This window comes from Rana temporaria, chromosome 7 (genome assembly GCF_905171775.1).
Source record: "Rana temporaria chromosome 7, aRanTem1.1, whole genome shotgun sequence".
NCBI classification, from domain to species: domain Eukaryota; kingdom Metazoa; phylum Chordata; class Amphibia; order Anura; family Ranidae; genus Rana; species Rana temporaria.
The window spans coordinates 61975998-61984905 of record NC_053495.1 but is presented as its reverse complement, the minus strand read 5'-3'; positions in this window follow the sequence as shown (position 1 = coordinate 61984905).

Sequence of the window (8908 nt, the reverse complement as noted above, 5' to 3'; positions counted from 1 at the left end):
AAAAATGGCAGTTCCTCTTTTCTTAGACACGAATGTTGTGTAATAAAATTGACTATATGTTTTATCAAAGAATTTGGGATGCTTGGATTCCGCAAAGTGGGTCTCCTGCACTAATATTATGTCAGCTCCCAGTCTTTTATAATGTCGGAAGGCTTTTTTTCTTTTTTGGGGAGAGTTTATACCATTGGCATTATGGGAAATTACCTTCAATTCCATTTATAGTGTATAGAAATGTACTAAGAGATGATATATAGTGATAGCCACTGGCACTCTGAGTCATGAGGTGTGGAAACCCAACACTGTGACTGATTAGCTGTACTCCAAGTGTCTCGTCCCACAATTGTATTGCATGTATAAAAAAAGTACATAGAAACATATGATAGTGTGGCGTTGACCTTGAGAAAGAAATTCTTATATATGTTATTAACCCTTTACACTGTATCATTACAGATACAAATCTGTTTTTCTGCTAAACATGCATTCCTCGTCTTCGTCCTGAAGAAGCCCCACGGCGAAACGTGCGTTGGCGACTTCTGAGGAATATACAGTGGCTAATAATAACAATTTTTTTGTAATATTATTCTGTATTTGTTTTGTATCTATATGCTATTAAATTAAACTTTTTTAACCTACTTCCTTGGCCTGAAAGTCTGACTATCAATGTCCACTCGTTAGATATTGTTTTTTCTCTTTAATACTTTACAGATGCGGCCCATGTGAGTGCTATCCTTACGTTTCTTTCCAATTTTTTCGTTTTCTTCCTCCCTTCTTTCTTAAATCTATCTAATCCCTCTTCTTCCTCTTTTTTCTCGCAACTCCATTTCTCCTCCCCCTTTTTCCCTTCTTCTATCCCCCCTCTTTTTTTTGAATCAATTGGTGATCAGTGGAAATTCTTAATTGCATTGGTGATCAGTGTAGATTTCCCTTTACATTGGTGGTAAGTGCAGAATTGCCCTTACACTGGTGGTCAGTGGAAATTCTTTATTACATTGGTGGTCAGTTTAACCACTTGCTTACTGGGCACATATACCCCCTTCCTGCCCAGGCGAAATATCAGCTTTCAGCACTGCGTCGCTTTAAATTAAAATTGCGCGGTCGTACGACGTGCCTCCCAAACAAAATTTATGTCCTTTTTCCCCACAAATAGAGCTTTCTTTTGGTGGTATTTGATCACCTCTGCGGTTTTTATTTTTTCTGCTATAAACAAAAAAAGAGCGACAATTTTGAAAAAAAAAAAACAATTAGCTAGATTCAGGTACAGTTACGACGGCGTATCAGTAGATACGCCGTTGTAAGTCCGAATCCGCGCCGTTGTATATGTAAGCGTATGCTCAAACTGAGATACACTTAAATGTTGCTAAGATACGACCGGCGTAAGTCTCATACGCCGTCGTATCTTAGCTGCATATTTACGCTGGCCGCTAGGGGCGTGTACGCTGATTTACGCGTAGAATATGTAAATCAGCAAGATACGCCTATTCACGAACGTACCCTCACCCGTCGCAGTAAAGATACGCCGTTTACGTAAGGCGTTTTCAGGCGTAAAGATAAACCACCAAAAAGATGGCGCAGCCAATGTTAAGTATGGAAGTCGGAACAGCGTTTCATTTTTCACGTTTTACGTCGTTTGCGTAAGTCGATTCAGAATAGGGCTGGGCGTAGGTTACGTTCACGTCGAAAGCATTGACTATTTGCGACGTGATTTGGAGCATGCGCACTGGGATACATCCACGGACGGCGCATGCGCCCGCACAAAGTTAAGCCACCCTACCTGAATCTAGCTAATTATTTTTTACTATTTGCTATAATAAATATCCCATTTAAAAAAAAAAAAATTCTCAGTTTAGGCCGATACGTATTCTACATATTTTTGGTAAAAAAAAAACGCAATAAGCGTATAGTGACTACAAAATAGGGGATAGAATTCTGACATTTTTTTTATTATTTTTTTTTTACTAGTAATACGGCGATCTGCAAATTTTGTCAGGACTGCGATATTGCGGCGGACACATCGGACACTTTTGACACATTTTTGGGACCATTCACATTTATATAGCGAACAGTGTTATAAAAATGCATTGATTACTGTATAAATGTGACTGGCAGGGAACGGGTTAACACTAGGGGGAGAGGAAGAGTGTTAAATGTGTATCCTGGGAGTGATTCTTACTGTGGGGGGAGGGGACCGATGCTGTGTCCCCCCTGTTTCCTCTCCCTGACAGGACGTGGAGCTCTGTGTTTACACACAGAGCTCCACGTCCCTGCTCTGTCATTGATGATCGCGGGTACTTGGCCGAGATCGCGGCCGCCAGACGTAAAAAGACGGCCTCCCGGATTTATAGAGCCACCTGGAGGGCGTCTTTTTACTATGGCCCGGGTCTAAAGTAGTTAAATCCCCTTTACATTGATGGTTAGTGTAAATCTCCCTCCCCCCTAACATTGGTGGTTGGTCTAGAGGTGTCACCTTGTATTGGTGGTCAGTAACAAATCTCCTCGACAATGGTCAGCAGGGCCAATCCTAGGGTCACAGGTGCCTGGGTGCAGAAATATTTCTGGCACCCCCACATGGGTGTGGTCATTTTACTAACTCCTCCCCTTTACAAATGTTTCTAAGGCAATGACTCAACCACAGAGATGCTCCTCCACAAAGTCTTCATTAACCTGGGATCCTTACATGATCTCTTAACAAACAAAATACAGGAAGATAAGCAGAGTACTTTATTGTGACCTGGAGGGGGGTCTCTCTGATGGACACAGAGAGGGCTTCTGTTAGAAAGAGTCCCCAGACATACTACAGGAGATGGTCAGAGACTGCAGACATAATACAGGAAATGGTCAGAGACTGCAGACATAATACGAGAGATGGTCAGAGACTGCATACGTAATGCAGGAGATGGTCAGAGACTGCAGACATAATACAGGAGATAGTCCATTAGGCCCCTTTCACACTGGAGGCATTTCCAGGGGCTTTAGCGTTAAAAATAGCACCTGAAAAAAGGCTCATCTGCAATCCCAGTGTGAGAGCATGAGTGCTTTCACACTGGGGCGGTGCGCTGGCAGGATGTCCAAAAAACTCCTGCAAGTAGCTTCTTTGAGGTGCTTTTGGAGCAGTGCCTGCAAAGTGCTTTGGCACTGGCGCCTTTGAACCCTTTATTTGGCTGCTAGTGGGGTTAAATATGTATAAAAGGGTGCAAACGAAAACGGCCTAAAGTTGCACTTCCGGCGCCAAAGGACTAGGTAACTCAACCCGAGTGTGTTAGAGGTGGAGATAAACAGATGTGGATAGTAAAAGCAAAGTATGCTGTGAAAAAGTTATGCCAGTGATGACAGATGACAAACTGTGTGAGCAGCTATTTTTTAAAAAGGTAAAAAACCTTTTCCAAGTATAAAACTAGTAGAATCAATAAACGTGAACAGGTGTTCAAACTGATAAAAACAGCGCTAATATGTGGATAATCATCCAAATAAATAAATAAATAAAGTGGTGAAAACCTGAAAGATACTGATGGTGTGAAGGGTGATCTATAGCTGGTATAAGTGCACCTGGCACCAGATATTGCACCAATATTGTGGATGGGTCCCAATCAATCAATGGGATGTGTGCTTACCACAAAAAAAGCAAACCTTCAGATCAAACTGGTACTGTAAGGGTTAACACTCGAGCAGGGTCATATGTGGAGACAAAAAAAACAGCATAATCATGGTATAATATCGTCTACACAACAGCCCATTTGCCAGGTTTAAATGACAAGTCCCCAGTGTGTGCCCGTACAGTGACTGTGAATGATAAAAGCCAATACAAACGAGTTCACCGCTTCTCACTGGCGTCCTCCCGTCCACAGGGGCCGCGCTGGTGCTGCGGATGCGATGGTAAGCTGTGTCCTGGATACGATTGGATGGCCGTGGAACGCACGTAGACTTCCTGTGTAGCGCTGTGTAGCCACGCCCTGACGCGTTTCGTCACTTCCGACTTCAACTGAGGGACCTAACAGGAAGTGAATGTGATACAAGATACAGGAAGGAATCTGAAAATCCATTCAAAGACAGAAATAAACTGACAAGATTGTAAATATCCTGAGGATGAGGTGATATACTCTGCTATGGCTGCTTGAGAGAGTCGTTTGCTCTGGCTGGTGTGTTTGGAGACAATCATTTAAAGGCCCTGGCTGGGTTTGGCCACAAGCATTCTATTGTTATATATCTGGTAAGAGTCCCCCCTATTTGGTGATTCCTATTGGTGGTGGCTTTCCCTTGGTGTGCTTATTATTCGTTTCATCTGCGGTACATCACCATATGCTGTATATATATTTATTTTCATGCTCCTTGGATCTCGTATCTATCCACACAATTGGAGGAATACCATCCGGACTTTCAGTGGCAGTTTCTGATAAAGACCCTTGCTGGGGGTTTCCAGCTGCAAGCCTTGTTTGCTTGCCCTTCTGGTAAGCGCATAGACATTTATTCATCTATTGCACCGGTGGAGGATTTTTGTTTGCCAGTCACGTTTACACCTTTATTCATCAATTTCACTCACCTAATTTGAACTTTCACTACATTTTTTTCATTTTTGGTTCTTTGGACACTTATGGACACTATTTATATCTATATTAATTTATTAATCAAATTGATAATTTATACTCACTTATGGTTAGCGCAACTTATTTGTTTTGTTTTTGATTGTATATTGTGTGTAAATCACAATTTTTGTTGCAGCTCATTTATTTTCTGTTTTACTTAGTTAGTTAGCGCAGTATCACATTTTCTCTTGACTCTTTATATTGGTGGGTGGCGTAAAATCCACTGTTACAAGGTGGTCAGTGCAAATTCCCCCTCACATTGGTGGTCAGTGTAAAACCCTCCACTATATAGTTGCCAACGATTTTTAGCTATGCTCTACATGATTCAGAATTTGCCACAGTGTACTGCCTCCAGGGCAGCCTTCAGAAATGTTGGGGCCCCTTATACAGCTTTAGGACTGCCCCCCCCCCTGATGTCCTCCCCCATCCCACCACCACTGCCACTGATCCCATCAACCCCCCAGCATTTCCATGGTTTACTGATTGGGGGGGGGGGGCAATTATTGCCACTGATCCCAGGAGTCCTAGGATCCCTGGGAGTTTTCAGTGTATTAATGTGTCCCCTCACCTCCCCAGTCCATGGTGTATAGGCAGTGAGGAGATTACGTGCTGTAACCTTTAGCAAACAAGCAGTGAGCAGTAATGATATGCATTAACCTCTTGCAACCAATCATTGAGCGGTAAGGATATGCAGCAACCTCTAGCAACCAATCAGTGAGCAGTAATAATGTGCAGTAAAACAAAAAAGACGCCACTGCCCCCACCTATAGCTAGCCAATCGCAGTAAGAAGCATTGGAAGGCTGCATAGGATATAAACAGGGCCATGGATAAATCCATGGGAAAAAAACAAGCTTACTTACAGACCAGCTCGCAGACAACCGTGGCATGGCTCTGTGGCTTACGCATGCATTTGCAAATGCGTGCGGACTAAACCCCCTGTTTTCAACGCATACTGTTAGACAGGTTTAATTGGTTGTCTGCGAGCTGGTCGGTAAGTAAGCTTCTTTTTTTCCCATGGATTTATCCATGACCCTGTTTATATATAACGTGCAGTAACCTCTAGAAGCCAATTAGTGAGTGGTAAGGATGTCCAGTAAACTCTAGCAATCAATCAGTGAGCTGTATTGATGTACAGTAATCTCTAGCAACCAATCAACATGCAGAAGTCATGTGTTCTAACCTCTAGCAAATAATCAGTGAGCTAGAATGTGTGCTGTAATCTCTAGCAGCCAGTCAGTGAGCGGTAATGATACACTGTAACCTCCGGCAACCAATCGCAACCGCTGCCTGATCTGATTCAGTAAACTGATTTTGAGTCAAGCTGCTATTTATTGTATGTCTCGAGGAAGGGGAGAGCGAAATTACATGGAAGGGGGACCCAAGAAAATGTTTTCACAGGGTCCAATCAATATTAAAGACGGCCCTGATTTTCTGGCTACACGCATAGGGCAACCCGTTCATTTAAATGGGTTGCCATAAACGCATCTGTTGTAAAAATTTCTGTGTGTCTGATCATCATGTGGAAAGGACTTAGCGTTTCCCTGCAGATAGCCTCACGTCCATAGGAACGATATTATGATCCGGCTATGCTTTGTTCTCTGAAAAATGCAGAATAAGGATTTGCGCCAATGGTATAAGCAGGAATGTGTGTGCGAGTCTGGTCAGAACAGCGTTCACGATTTTTTATGCGCCAATCCCACTACACGTGGGTTCCTTTGTTAACTGTGGAAGCACAGTTTTCAGGTACAATGCAGTATTGTATACATTTCATTTGTGTGCTATTTTTATTCTTTGCTACTATGTATGTATTCTAACAATAAATACTATATTTTTGACATATGCTTATACTTGTGTGCCTAAAAAGTCCAGTCAGGGGATACTCCTCTCTTGTCTAAATTATTTGGATGTGGCACCTGACAGAGACATCAACCAATATTCTAGTTTGTCCAATCAATTTGGTAGTAGATACCATTCCCCCGCCATAACGACGTCTCTTTGTTTTATCACTAATTAGAATTTAAAAATTGTCATTGCTATAATATGAGTTAGAAATAAATCCTATACCTTATATCTTATATATATTTAAGAAATGTATACTGATTTGTAGGTGAGAACACCACATTGAGCAATCTCCCTCTTGTTTTTTTTTTTTTTTTTTGGAATGACTAATTTTACCGGGAAAGAATGGGACACCCTAATGGAGGGTTCTCTGAAGGAATTCGGAGACAATAAACAATTGGACTCAGAAATCACTGCATTGTTTGTTAAGCTTTCGAAGATGTTGGAAAATAAATCTTTACTTTTTTGGCATATTCGATAATTTCAGGACTATATTGGTGAAAGTATGATCCCATTGGGACTCAGGGTCCAGATCTTCCCCACCCTGGAGAATATGGACCCTGAATTCAAGTTCAAATGGGAAAAAATATTGCAAACTTGCTCATTAGGCCTCATGGAGTTGCTTATGGGCAAATATAGTAAAAGATCGTCAGCTTTTTTTTTTTTTAAATCTCTTTATTAATTTTTTCCGAAAACATTCCATACAAAAATAAAATCATACAAATACATTAACAAGTACATTTACATTCCCCCTTTACATTCATCTGCTCTCCTCCAGAGCCTCCATACAATTCAATTCGTCCCTTTCACCTAACTCAAATACCTTTACCCCCCCCCCCCCCTCTCTCCCTTCATTCAATGGTGTGGTTAACCACCCCTTATTCCCCATTTATCCTGATGCTGTCATGGAGTTCTCTATCCAGCTTGCCCATACTCTCTCATATTTCTCCCCATGTCCTCTATTCCGATATGCCTCTATATACATTGGCAAATTACAGTTTACCAAGTTTTTCCAGTGTACTGTCGAGGGGGCGTCTGTCTTTTTCCAGTTTAGCACTATTGCCTTTCTAGCATAGAACAATAGTATACCTATCTGTGTTCTCCTTCCTACTGACATACTGTTTTCCCCTGCCAATCCTAACAGACAGATCTCTGCTTCTTGTTCCAATCTTATTGATGTCACTATGGCTATGATTCTCAGGACCTCTCTCCAGAATACCACTATCTTTGGGCATAGCCAAAATATGTGCATGAAATCCCCTGGGATGCCTGCACATCTCCAGCAATCCTGAGGGTTTATCGGGGAGATCTTATGTAACTTATATGGTGTGTAATGACTTCTATGTAGAATTTTAAATTGTATTAATTTATCTCAGTGATACAAGTATCTGCAGTGGAAACCTCCATACCTCCTCCCACTTCTCCATTAAGTTTGGAACATCCCTCTGACAATTTTCCCTTAATTTATTTGTATCCGAAGCTGTAATCTTTATTAAATACATGTAGAAATTTGAAAACTTTTTTTGCCATTTGTTCCAGACCTGATTCTATTAATCGCGGGGTCCCCTCTGGAAATTGAGCCAGTAAGGTGTGAATAAGCTGCCTATACCTAAATGCATAGCTCTCCGGAATGTTCTGTTTTAATTTCTACGTATGAAAGATACTTCTCCCCTTGTAAAACTTGTGACAATTTCTTTATCCCATATTTAGTCCACGCCCCTGGATCCTGGATCGAAGCAAGATGTGGTAACTCAGGATTTCTCCACAGTGGGGTATTTGGTGATAAGTTTGTTTTTAGATCTCCTTCTTTTCCTATAACAATTTTCCATATTTTTACTGTTGTCCTCATTGCAGGGGTTAGATCTCGTCTTGTTTTGATCCCTCTATACAGTAATCCCTGCAATGCCTCTACCGATTGGACCACTGACGCTTCCAACATAGTAGCTGCATCATACCCGTCCGGGTTTAACCATCTCCCGGTTGTCACTAATTGTGTGGCTATATAGTATTTACGAAAATCTGGAAAGGCCAGCCCTCCCTGCGACTCCGGTCTCATCAGCGTAGTTAATTTAATTCTTGCTGGTTTATTTGCCCAAATAAATGTAGATAGCATTCCATGTACGTAACTGTGTAAAAAAATTCTTTGGCACCCACTGTGGTGAGTTCCTAAATATATACAGAAATTTAGGTAAGATCTTCATTTTTACCAGGTTTACACGTCCTAATAATGACAGAGGCAATGTCCCCCCATATATTTAGCTTCCTCCCAAGCTCCTGTACCACTCGGTCTAAGTTTAGCCTTCGAAAATCTTCAGCCTGTCTAGATATTGTTATACCCAGATATTTAAATTCCGCTACCCATTTTAAAGGTAGATTCGGGGCAGCAGTTTCCTGTGCTACTTGATCAATGGGGAACAGTAGGGACCCCAATTTACTTTCAGCCCTGTAAATGGTAAAAATGCATTTAATAGCTCCAGCGCTCCCTCTAAAG